The sequence below is a fragment of the Nyctereutes procyonoides genome, unplaced genomic scaffold (assembly GCF_905146905.1).
Source record: "Nyctereutes procyonoides isolate TBG_1078 unplaced genomic scaffold, NYPRO_anot_genome, whole genome shotgun sequence".
Taxonomy (NCBI): Eukaryota; Metazoa; Chordata; class Mammalia; order Carnivora; family Canidae; genus Nyctereutes; species Nyctereutes procyonoides.
Window position 1 is genome coordinate 64,528,668 of NW_026575049.1, and position 13,862 is coordinate 64,542,529.

Sequence of the window (13,862 nt, forward strand, 5' to 3'; positions counted from 1 at the left end):
ACAGCTCTCAGCCCCTAACCTCTTCTTCTTCAGGCCTATTTCTTTGTCATATATGACAAGAGCACATGCAGAGTATATGCCATCATGTCTCTGGTTGGAAACAGGAGCAAAAGGAAAGCTAGCCATGTCATATCAAACTGATCCAGTTTTATTCTCCCTTATAGAAGCAAAGGTATCAGGACTAACAATTCCAGTCAAGAATTAAATATATTTTTGTCAAAATTGCTTTCTGCTGGGAACCTATATATTCAGTGAGTACCCCACCAAACCCCATTTCGGATCATTGAATTTCAGAACTGGGAAGCATCTTAATGACTCCAATTAGAGTTAGGAAGTTAAAGATCAAAATATCACCTTTATTATTGAGAAGCCTGCTGGGGGAATGAGGGTTAGAGTTGAAAGCCAGATGAACTTGCTAATATTTCCTGACATACCCCACTGCACCTCTGCCCCCAAACCAAACTCTGAACAGAACTTGATACTGCCTCAGTCCTGTCCAGGGCAGAAAGTTTATGTGTTTTTTTAAAAAGGATTACTCAATTATAATCTGTGGATTCATGGCTGTCAGCTACTAATCAGGTGGATTTGAGGCCAGAGTGCTATTCTGGGGAAATCCTTCTGAAATAAAGGTAGAGGGAAAACACATCATTTCCCTCAGCATTATGATGGGCAAAGCCATAGGAAGTTTGGTGAATAGAATCCTCCATTTCATTTCAAAATAATTTGAGAACAGTCTAGTAAGAGTATACTGTAATTATTAATACAGAATCTGGTCTACTCTTAATAATATATAAAAGAGTTTTACTAACCTCTCCCAAACATACTAGCCAAAAAAATTAATAAAATATAAAGTACTGGGAAGCCTGGGTGGCTCAGCAGTTGAGGGTCTGCCTTTGGCTCAGGGTGTGATCCCAGAGTCCAGTAATCAAATTCCACATCAGGGTCCCCACATGGGGCCTGCTTCTCCCTCTGCCTATGTCTCTGCCTCTCTCTCTGTCTCTCATTAAAAAATAAATAAACTCTTAAAAAAATAAAATAAAATTTAAACCACTGTAGGGATTTTTCCTCTTAAAGTTTTATCACAAAAATTTATTTTAACGTCATATTGTGAATAATTTTAACAACAAACTTATTTTGAAGGAAATAATGCTGGATATAGAACTCTTCTATATGAAAGAAATTTAAGCTTAAAACTAAGATGAGTTTTGCTTGCAGTTTAATTCTAAATGATAAGACTTTTAAAATAAAAACTTAAATCTCAGAAAATGACATTACACTGGATTGGTGAAGTTCACAAATAAATAAAAGCCATCTATCTGAAAGCAATCAAACCAACAAAGGCAGTCAGTAACAGGTTCATATATTAGGTGTCTAATTATTTATTGAATTATTACAAAGAGTTATTATATAAAACCTGAGGAATTGGCTTTTTATCTCTGAACATTTAACTCATTCAGGGCTCATCATTTTAATAAAATATATAAGGTCACACCTGTGAACTTACATGTTATGGTCTTTAATAGAAATGCTATTTATAACAGGAATTTACTGAAATGAAGCTGGCAGGATATTGAAAAAATCATTTGAGTTGCTCAAATTATTAAAAAGAGTATTTTACCTACAATTTTTAAAAATTTAATTCTATCATAAGAAATATTTTTCTTTAAATGAAATTTTTCGTCTACCATATACTTTAGACTTTGATGAGACTCCACTCTACAACATTTGACTAATCAATCTAGTAAATAGAATGGGTAATTTAAAAAAGTGATATGTAAAATAGCACCAAAAGACCAGGGAAACTGCAAATACAAAATTACTTTTATAATTTATTGAGCATCCTAATTTGAGGTTCTCTACTACCTTGATGTGTTCTCTTCTATTCTCTTCTGGATAATCTTATCCACATTCATGTTTTCAAATACCATCTTATATGTTAAGATGGTACATGGGTACTATGACTACAACAGAAAGTGAGATAGGGAAAGCTTCAGAGAGGAAATAATGATGGAGTAGATGTCTAGGGGAAGAAATGACAGAAGAGAAACAAGTAGGCTGACACTGCAGGGAGAAAGAACAGTGTGAGTCAATTTCCTGAGTGTGAATCAGCTTGCCAAATAGTTAGTTCCCTTAAACACTGGCCCTAGCTCACAGTAAGTAGGAAATGGCCAGAAACCAGGCGAGAGCCAGATCAGGGAGGGTCTGATTTGTCTATTTGGGAATCCAAATGTATTCCATAGTTCTTATTCCTATGTGCAGCAATAAGGAGACATGAAAGGCCTTTTTAAGCAAAGGAAAAACAGGATCAGATTTGGATTTAACAGGGAAGAACGAAGTTTCTATTTTAATCCCTCCTGCCTTCTAAATAATATGAATTAAATTTGTTCTGTTGAGCCCCTGAAGAGATTTGGTTGTACACATTTGTAAGTGGAAAGCTAGAGAACTAGGTGAACTGCTAGAGGGAGAACAAATTCCTTAAAACAAGGCAGTGTCTCCATAGGTTCTGTAAAGTACTAACTCACAAATACTTTGAGTGGTTGGCTTTCTGTTTGTTTTGGTAGAAACTCGGCTTCACTTTCAAGATCATTCCCAGAGATAATACTCACTAAACAGATCTTGAGGAGAGGAAACCATGAGAATGTTTTGACAAACAGACTATAAGGTAACTCCCCATGATCTTTGCTTCTTGGTGTTCATATCTCTGGTGTTTACAATCCTTGAGTATGGGAAGAACCTGTAACTTGCTTATAATGAATGGAATATAGCAAAGGTGGTGGGCTGTCATTCCCATGACCACATTGGTCTATCTTGTTTAGTAAACTCACTCCAGGGACTTTCCTTGCTGGTTTAATGAAGTCAGCAGACATGTTGGGAAAGTTCACATGGTGAGGGACCTCTAGGAGCTGAGGGCAACCTCCAGCCAATAGCCAGAAAAAAGTGGGGTTCTGAGTCATACAACTGCAAACAAATGGATTTTACCAACAACCTGAGTAAGCTTGGAAGCAGAGTCTGTCCCAGTCAAGCCTCCTGTTGACACTTTATAGTCTTGTGAGACCCTAAGCAGAGGGACCCAGCTAACCTGGGCCAGGCTTCTGACTGTGAAATTATAAATGTATATGTTAAGTCCCTAAAATTTGTGGTGATTTGTTAAACAACAATAGAAAACTAATACAAATATCACAATTCCCCAACCTGTCTCCCATTTCACCAAATTCATAGATATTTCATAGTCTGAGCTCTGAGTTATAAAAATTGTAGGGAAATCACTTTCTAAAGCTGCAAAAAGGATGGATTAAAGGAGTAGGAGAACACAGGCAGGATGTAAGGGTAATAGCCCAAGTGAGAAATGGTGAGAGCCAGAGCCAAATTATGAAAAATAGGAGAAGAAATGTAATGAGTCCATCTAGAACATGATAAATTCAAGATGTCTATAGAACTTCCAAGTGATGATATCTAGTTGCTTTGGTACTAACTTTGAGATATACTAGTTTTTATCTAGAAAAACACATTTTCCTGGACATAGCCCTTCAAAACTTGAGAGCCTTTTCAGCCCTCACCATGTATTCTACACTTCATGGAGCAACTAGATGCTCCCCAAACAGGACACACATATTCACATTTCTGTATCTTTGTTCATGTTGTTCCCTTTGAGTGAAATGTACTTCCTAATTATGTTTATTTATGAAAATCCAACTCACCTTTCAAAATCCAATGAAAATGTCAATAAGCTTTGTTAGAATGTATGCTTTCTCAAAGGCAGAGCTCTTTGTTTTGTTTGCAGTTATATCTTAAACTATACTATAGTTTACTATATTATACTATAGAATAATATCTGGCACCTAGTAGGCACACAATAAATATGTCTTGAGTAAATGGATGAATGTCTTAGAATTAGCCGTTCCTAATTGTCTCCCCATGACAGAGCAAGTATTAGTATATTCCACATGCTTAACAAATGTTTACTGATAAGTAGTACAACTAAAAACCTCTTCGAATGTTTCTGAGAAAATAAAGAAAAGAAAATGTAAACTGCAATCATGGGGATCCCTGGATGGCTCAGTGGTTTAGCGCCTGCCTTTGGCCGGGGCGACCTGGGATCAAATCCTACATCAGGCTCCCTGCACGAAGCCTGCTTCTTCCTCTGCCTGTGTCTCTGCGTCTCTCTCTCTCTGTGTCTCTCATGAATAAATAAATAAAATATTTTAAAAATAAATAAACTGCGATCACTTGTCAATTCATTCAACAAATGGTCAACAAATGGTTACTGCACACATAGTATATACAAGAGACTATATCAGCAATATAGTATTACCCTAAAGTCATTCTCAACCCCTTCTCCCTTGCCTCCTTCTAATTACAGAAGTGGAAGTAGATGCTGGTTCTCCCAGGGTCTTTTACAGCTAAAGATAGTCATGTGACACCGTTATGGTCATTAAAATGCAAGGGGAAAAATAATTGAATAGGTGATTGAGAAAGATGCATCTTTCTCGGCAAAAAAAAAGAGTCAAGTAGAAAGTTCTGTTCGTGGGGTGCCTGGTTGGCTCAGTCAGTTAAGCTGCTGACTCTTGGCTTAGGCTCAAGTCATCATCTCAGGGTTCTGGGCTTGAGCCCCTTGAAGAGCTTTGCGCTCAGCAGAGTCTGTTTGGGGATTCTCTCTCCCTCTTTCTCTGCCCCTCCCCCTGCTCACACATTCTCTCCCTATATATAAAATAAATAGATCTTTAACAATAAAAAAGGAAGCTCTGTGCATAGCGTGTCCTGCTTTCTGCCTTTGAAAATGGTTATGGTGCTTAGAGCTATTGCATCCAACTTGTGACTACAAAGAAAAGGCAAAGGGAACACAGAGATACTAACCTAAGCGCTTATATTAAACTGCTAAGCCAATGCCAGCAAGCACCTAATTCTGGATTTCGTCTTATGTTAGGCAAATAAACCCTCTTGCTTAAGATCTATTAGTCTGTTATTCTGTTGCTTATAGCTCAAAATATTCCCAAATTAATAGAGAAGTTTAAAAAATCTGGATAATAATATAATCTGGCAAATAATGCTACACGTGAAATAGGTTTAAAATGCCTAGTTGATTTTGAAATTGTAGTGTTGAAAGTAGCACTTATGTATCTTTTAAAAATATACAACATAAGTGACACTATCTAGCATTTGGCTATGTTGTCATAGTCCTCACTGTCTCTCAGGATGTAAACATTATCCTGTGGATAGTTGTGTCAAAAATGAAGAAATTATGATTTCAATAGAGTAGTTTGTCAACTCTGAATTCAGAGGTAGGCCTATTAAAATTAAAAGGATAGGATCTAGTTTAAAAATGGGAAATTAGTACTAATGAAATTTTCAAATTTATCCACCCAAAAGTTTCCAAAAATTATATTCCAAAATAATGAGACTGTCTCTGCCCTTTTCAGAAAAGTTAAGCAAGACTTTTGATTTATAGACATTGCAAAACACAGGTGGTAATAAAAGAGCACATTGCATAATTGTATTCCTATAAAAACTCCAAGCCATTTTGTAGGATCATTTTTACACTGCTTTTCTAATAAGTACAATGAGAACTCTGTTTTTCTCTGTTACACTTGCCAAGTGTCCTCAGAGCCTGAGCAGTGTTTTAAATTGCTTTTATAAATGAATAGTGTAGCCAATCACCGGTTCCTAGAATTGCTGAATAAATGAAGCAAATATTCAATAAAAAACTACCAGTGTAATGAATAATAATCCTGGAGACTTTTCAATAGATTAAAAAAATGAATCATTTATTAAAACTATTTCTAAGAAATTTCATTAACAGGAAGTGTTCTGCATTAGCAGAATTACTCTACTATGAAGAGTAGTTATCAACATCTTCCTTCTTACTTTTTATTCACAGGCACTATTTACTCAGGAAACACTTACAAGGTTAAGGAAGCATTGAGCTGGGTCTGGAGTTGCATGATACACAGATGAAGGAGACAGAGTCCCTCCCCTCCAAAACAGCTTTTGCTGTAGAGTAGCGGCAGCCACATAGGCTAAAAGCCTCTCAACCATGTTCCAGTAGTTCTGCTAAGTTTGGGCCTATTAGAATCTAAGGGTGGAAGAGTAGCTTAGATAGATGACTTTATTTGTTCACTTACTTAGGAGCTGCTTTTAATCCCATACTAATAGAAGTGTCCCTGTTAACCATGCCCATAATGAGACGAATGTACCAAGTTTAGCATGGGTGACAGCTGCAAGCACCTATGCAAATTATCGTGACCAAACAAAAGAACCGACACAATTGCATAAAGCTGTCTTTGGTTTTGTTTTTTACTCAAATCACATATTGCTGCTGTTTTAAGAGATCAAGTCAATGTTTCCTGATGTGAAACTTGTTTGTTTCTTGATAGTCTCTTGAGAAACATGAGGATACTTATTAGAATTCTATATCTTATCTCTTGGCAGTATTGCATTTTCATTCATACAACATTTTATTTTTTTTAAAGATTTTATTTATTTATTCATGAGAGACAGAGAGAGACAGAGGCAGAGACACAGGCAAAGGGAGAAGCAAGCTCCATGCAGGGTGCCCAACGTGGGACTCAATCCCAGGACTCCAGGATCACGCCCTGGGTGGAAGGCAGGCGCCAAACCACTGAGCCACCCAGGGCCCCCATACAACATTTTAAAGTCAGTTGTAAGCAGGTTGACCAATTCTTACAGAAATTCCTGCCAGAATTAATGTTATTATGGGTGATTATCACTAAAAAAGAAAACTAATCAGATCTTATAGTAAGATAATTAGAACCAGAATTCAAAAACTGAAGCTGAAAACACCCACAAAAAGCCTTATACAAAAATATTCATAGCAGCTTTTTTTGGTAATAGCCAAAAAAACAAACAAACAAACAACAACAACAACAACAAAACAAACCCCAGCCCAAAACAAAACAAAAAACAAACAAAAAGAAAAGAAAGAAAAAGAATTCAAATGTCCATTATTAGCTCACTGGGTAAATAAAACTGTGATACATGGTGGTGGGTTGAATAGTGGCTCCCAAAAAGATATGTCCACTTGGAACCTGGGAATGTGACTTTATTTGGTAAAAAAAGGATCTTTGCAGATAAAATTCAGGCTCTTAAGATGGGATCATCCTTGATTAATGTGGATACTAAATCCAATGACACTGTCCATCTAAAAAGACATAAAAGAAGAAAGTCATAGAGACACAGAGGGAAAGGCCATATGAAGACAGAGGCAAAGATAAGTTGTAGTCGTATGCTGAGGGCCACAAGGAACCCCCAGAAGCTGGAGGAATCCAAGAAGGATTAGCCCCTGGAGTATTCAGAGGGAGCATGGCCCTACCAACACCTTGATTTCAGACTTATGACCTCCAGAGCTGTGAGAGAATAAATCTTTGTGGTTTTAAGCTATGAAGTTTGTGGTAATTTCTTAGGACAGTTCTAAGAACCTAATAAGTATAATCATACAATGGAATACTGCTCAGCTATAAAGAAGAATTAACTACTAATCCCCTCAGCAACATAGATGACTCTTACAAAGTAGTTGGGTGAAAGATGCCATATAGTCAGACAGAAAGACACAGTATATTCATTTTCATGAAGTTCAAGAATAGGCAAACTTAATCTATGGGAATAAAAACCAGAGGAATAGTAGACTTCTTGGGGTCAGGGTGGGAGCTGACTGAAAGAGGCATGAAGGCACTTTCTGGGTAAATGGAAATGTTCTACATCTTGATTGGGATACTGGTTACATAGGTGAGTAAAACTCATCAAAAAGTACGCTTATGAGCTGCTACATTTTATTCAACATAAATTAGATCTTAATAAAAAAATACTGAGAAAAAAACACACAACAACAAACAGCAATGAGGACTGAAATTATGCACCAAGTCAGGGGTTGGCAAACTATAGCCTATGGGCCAAACCTGACCTGCTGCCAATAAAATTTTATTGGAGCACAGCCAGGCCCAATCATTTACATATTTTCTAGGGCTGCTTTCATCCTACAAAGTCAGAGTTGAGTAGTGGTGACAGAGACCGTATGGCCCGCAAAGCTGAACATATTTACTGTCTAGCCCTTTAGAGCAAGTTTGCCAACCCCTGCACTAAAATTATAGTCTATAACTATGCCTGTAACTATGGAGGCCCTTTCTTGTTTAACATTCTTGTATAACTCTCATTATACTCAAAGACATAAATTAGCAATGTTTGCTAAGTAAGATGCTTGAAATGTCTTCACCCTAGGCACCTAGGTGAGACTGTGAGCTCAATCTTAGGATTCTTAGTACATCAGTTCATTTTTCTTTCACTTGCTGTTTTTCAGCACAATAGTTCAGTACTACACTCTCCAAAGTCATGACATATTACCCATATATGTGTTAACTTAATGGCCTCACCTGTGAGGCATGCTAAGAACTGAAGGAGTCCAGAAATGTCACTCCAAAATATGCCACTCTGGCATATTGATATTTTTTAATTAAAGGCACTTGAAAAACAGCAAATATGAGAAAAACCTTCTTTTTCTTGAAAGTGGGAGATGAAATTCGTATATGAAAGATGCCTCCCTATACCACAAAGAACATAATATCATCAAGGACAAGAAGTTAAGACCAAGAGAATGCTATACACACATTGTGAAAATAATTATTCTCTTCTGTTAGCCTCCACATATAGTCTTTTTCCCATAGTTGCCTCTCTTTATTCAACCTAATATAAAAGTGAGTAGGTTTTGCCACTTGTTTGGATTTTCTCTTTTTATGAAGGCTCCCATATCACGTAAAACTTGTATTAAATAAATCCATATGCTTTTCTCCTGCTGATCTGTCTTATGTCAATTTAATTCTCAGGCCCAGTCAAAAAGAACCCTAAAATGGTGAAGGTAGAAGTTTGCCTCACTTAAAGAACTTGACAGTTTATTACAGAGAAATGAAAGACAAAATTGGCAATGGATGGGGCCAGGGCTGAGAGGACTTAGCCAGCAGATGTAGTGATCCCAAGCAGCTATGGCTCAGTGCTTGAGAAAGGCCTAGCTAACTTGTTTGGATTCTTGCAAACATAATCATCAAAAGGGTCTAATCCAAAGGTCTAGGGACTCTAGGGTAAAATTTTATGAGCTTAGGAAGTAAAAACTATCAGCCAGATAGGGCTTTTCATTGCATTTAGAATAAAAACCTAAATCCTTAAAATGGTCTCCAAGGCCCTGAGTAATATGTCATTGCCTACCTCTCAGCCTTTCTTCTTCCTTCCTTCTACAACTTCTTTTAACAGTAGGAACATGATCAATGTTGACTTTCAGAAGATTTCTCTGGCAGCAGTAGAGGAGAGCCTGAAAATGAAGAGAACAGTTAGGAACTACAAGGATGGCTTAAGCAATAAAGAATCATTTCATGAATGTCTGAATTAGGAGAGTGACAGTGGGAATGAAGAAATGATGGATTCTGGCATAAATAAAACATTTTATTATTCACTCGATGAAACTCTATATAGCAATGAAAAAAAACCTCCTTTAAATTAGGTGTTAGAATTCAAAAAACCTCCTTCAAATTAGAGTTCATTATATGCACCGTAATTTCTGGTACGTTACCAATGGATAGGAGTTCCTCAGAACCTTCATAGGTCAGGTGGCTGGAGTTTCCCGTAGGTAGAAAATATTAAGCTGTCTGCTCTCCTAGCTCCATGGTTCTCAAACTTGAGCATATATTCTAATCTCCTAGAGATCTTATTAAAACACATCTTCCTGGGTTCCACCCCTAGAGTTTCTGATTTATAGGCCTCTAGTGAAAATTTGCATTTCTAATGAGTTCTAACAAGTTCCTAGGTGATGCCATTGCTATAGGTCTAAGAACAACATTTTGAGAACCACTTTCTAGCCCAAATCAGACAAACTGGCAAAGTGAGACCCCCTGAAATGGTTGGAGAGAGCTTCTTTGTGTCTGGCTATCCAAGCACAGGAGAGAAGCACTCTTTTCTAAGGTACTTAGAAGAAGAGTGGACTCCATCTACCCATGCAGGCCCCTTTTTCTCAAAGGGATTTGGCTTTCCCAAGTTATAGGCCACATAGTATCTTCTCTTAAGGTGGCCCCAGAAACACAGATAATCAACAAGGGCCTCTGATGGCTGCTTTTAATTACTGAGTTGCTCCAGTAGGAATTAGGGGGAAAAAAGAAGGAAAGGGGTTGGGGGGGTCAGGAACATGTGTTTGAGCCATTTTCTTTCCAGAAACTCCTGTGAGAATTTAAAGAGATAAAAAAGCAATAGTGCCTGAGACAGTAACAGCACTCAATAGATGTTAGCTGTTATTGTTGTGACTTCAACTTTTTTGAGGTAGGTGTTTGCAAAGATGGCTTTGTCATAACAGAGCATGTGGGAAAAGCCAGTTTATCGGAGAGGTGATTAGCTTAGTTAGGCACATTTTAATGTCTGCATTTTCATATTTATAAATTTTAATGGCATGGCTCTAAGGTGAAAATTGAGGAATTTTATAAAACAGAGCTAACAAGTTATATAAAAAATAGAGAAGACAGCAGAAAGACTCTGGAGATTCCTTAGGGAAATGGAGTTGTGACCCCATTTGAGGCCTCACTAGCTAGAGGGTATACCCTAATGTTAGCTAGCAGCTGGCTGGCTCATGGAGACTAGTTTTTGAGGGCAGGCAGCAAACACATGTTAAGCTTGTGATGTGATTTGGCAGAAAGTCTTGACAAACTTCTCTCATTCTTTAAACACATGGTTCCAAAGTTTCTAAACAAAGTGCAGTGTGAACTTTGACTTTGTGTCCCCTGGTGTGGGTAGGGAGGGGCAGATTTTGCAATGCCTTATTAAATATGTCAGGGTTTTGCCTGCTGCAAAAAAAACCATGTACTCTCTTCAGGCAAGTTACTTTTTGATACATGCCTATACTTTAATATTTGTATCTCAACAATCCATTCCAAAGTATTTCTATGCTTCATATAGTTTCAAATTACCCTGAGACATTTACATGAGTTCTATGAATTATACACACCTTAAAGTAAAAAAAAAAATCGCAAAACCCATATAAATTTAACTAAATTTATTACAAATTATAGGAATATATTTATTTGAAAAACTTCAGCGACTATTTTGTCGTTTGTTTTTTTAAGGTCAAATTATGACCCTGTAACTTTAGAAAATCTACATAGTTAATGTACTTAACAGTGAAAATGCAATTGTTAGACCCATTCCATATGATTCAGTTAAATGCAATTCAACATTCATTTACTGTGTGACTGGTAGGTTCAGGGGACATTTAGGAGAATAAATAATGAAGTCCCTGTCCTTAAGGAGTTCATAGTCTTTTGGTCATGTGTTTCTTTGTTTCTTTGTCACTCTCTCCCACTAATTATGATTGTTTAGTCCCTAGAGGAAGACGTAACTGCCAGGCAGTCTGAACATGTTGTCACTGAGGAAGTGAACTTCGGTTGGTTTTTGAAAGATACTAAGAATTGTGGTGGGGAGGTGAGGAGAGGAGGGCAGGGAATTCTAAACAGAAGTAACAAAACAAGGGCAAAAAACACTGACTTAAAAAATAATTTGTTGAGATTGACAAGCAGCTCTATAGGGCTATAGTACCTGTGTTCATTTCAAGAGGGGTGCAAATGAGGGTAAAAAAGTTAGGTGGGGCCAGATGGTAAAAGGTTCTTTTTTGTGCTCTAAGGAGTTTTGATTTTATGTAGGTGGCTGGAAGCCATGGAAGCTTTGTAGGCAGCAAAGCTAACAAGATTCGATTTGTGTTTTGGCAACAACTTTAGGGGCAACATTATAGAGAGTGGACCATAGTGAAGTACCTCAACAAAGTCATGTTAGGATTTGGTCACAAAAGCCCTCAGGAGGCAGAACTGTTTATTGTGTTACCAAGTGTTTAATTTGGCAGTAGCCTTAAATTGTTTTTATTATTTTTAAAAAGATTTATTTATTTTTAGAGATAGGGAGCATGCGAGCTGGGGGTAGGGGTGGGCAGAAGGAGAGAGAGTCTTAAGCAGACTCCTCACTGAGTCTGGAGCCCAATGCAGGGCCCGATCTCATCATCCTGAGACCATGACCTGAACTGAAATCAACAGTTGGACTTGTGCCCAAGCCACATGTCTGGCTCCATGCTCAGCATGGAGTCTGCTTTAGACTGTCTCTCGCTCTCCCTTAGCCCCTCCTCCGCTCCGTGCTCTCTCATGTTCTCTCTCTCGAATAAATAAATAAATCTTTAAATTCCAGTTAGTTAATATACAACATAATATTGGTTTCAGATGTAGAATTTAGTGATTCCTCACTTACATACAACACTCAATGCTCATCACAAGTGCCCCCCTTAATGTCCGTCTCCCATTTAACCCATCCCTCTGCCCACCTCCCCTCCAGGAACCCTCAGTCTGTTCTTCATAGTTAAGAGTCTGGTTTCTGGTTTGCATCTCTTTTTTTTCCCTCTACATACATCTGTTTCATTTCTTGAATTCCACATATGGTGAAATCATTCAATATTTGTCTTTCTCTAACTGACTTACTTCGCTTAGCATAATACACTCTAGTTTCACATTGTTGCAAATGGCAAGATTTCATTCTTTTTGGTGGGTAATATTCCATTGTGTGTAATACATGCATACATATATACACATATACCTACACACACACACATAGACACACACACATCTTCTTTATTCATTCTTCAGTCAATGGGCCTTTGGGCTCTTTCCGTAAGTTGGCTATTATTGATAATGCTGCTATAAACATCAAGGTGCATATATCCCTTAGAATCAGTATTTTTGTAGACTTTAGGTAAATACCTAGCAGTGCAATTGCTGGTTTGTAGCGTGGTTCTATTTTTAACTTTCTGAGGTGCCTCCATACCATTTTCTAGAGTTGTTATACCAGTTTACATCCCCACCAACAGTGTAAGAGTGTTCCCCTTTCTTCACATCCTCACCAACACTTGTTTCCTGTGTTGTTAATTTTAGCCATTCTGATTGGTGTGATATTTCATTGTAGTTTTGATTTGTATTTCCCTAATGGTGAGAGATGTCAACTATCTTTCCATGTGTCTGCTAGACATCTGTATGACTTCGTTGGAAAAATGTCTATTCATATCTTCTGTCCATTTTTTAACAGGGTTATTTGTTTTTTGGGTTTTGAGTTTTATAAGTTCTTTATATATTTTGGATACTAACCCTTTATCAGATATGTCATTTGCAAATATTTTCTTACATTCTGAAAGTTGCCTTTTAGTTTTGTTGATTGTTTCCTTCACTGTGTGGAAGCTTTTCATCTTGATGAAATCTCAATGGTTTATTTTTGTTTTTATTTCCCTTGCCTCAGGAGACATATCTAGCAAGAAGTTTCTGTAGCTGATATCAAAGAAGTTACTGTCTGTGTTCTCTAAGATTTTGATGGTTTTCCTATTCCATGCTTAGGTCTTTCATCGATTTTGAATTTATTTTCGTGTATGGTGTAAGAAAGTAGTCTGGGGCGCTTTGGTGGGTCAGTTGGTTAAGTGTCTGACTCTTGATTTTGGCTGAGGTCATGATCACAGGGTCATGAGATTGAGCCCCACGTCAGGCTCTGTGCTCAGCATGGAGTGTTTGTGAGATTTCTCGCTCCCTCCCTCTCTCCCTCTGCCCCTCCCCATGCTTCCACACTGCCTCTCCCTACTAAATATATTTTTTTAATAGTCCAATTTCATTCTTTTGCATGTTGTTGTTCACTTTTTCCCAACACCATTTTTTTCATTGAATATTCTTTCCTGCTTTGTTGAAGGTTAGTTGACCAATAGTTGTGGGTTTATTTCTAGATTTTCTATTCTGTTCCATTGATCTATGTGTCTGTTTTTGTGCGAATACCATACTGTCTTGATCACTAGAGCTTTGCAATAGAAC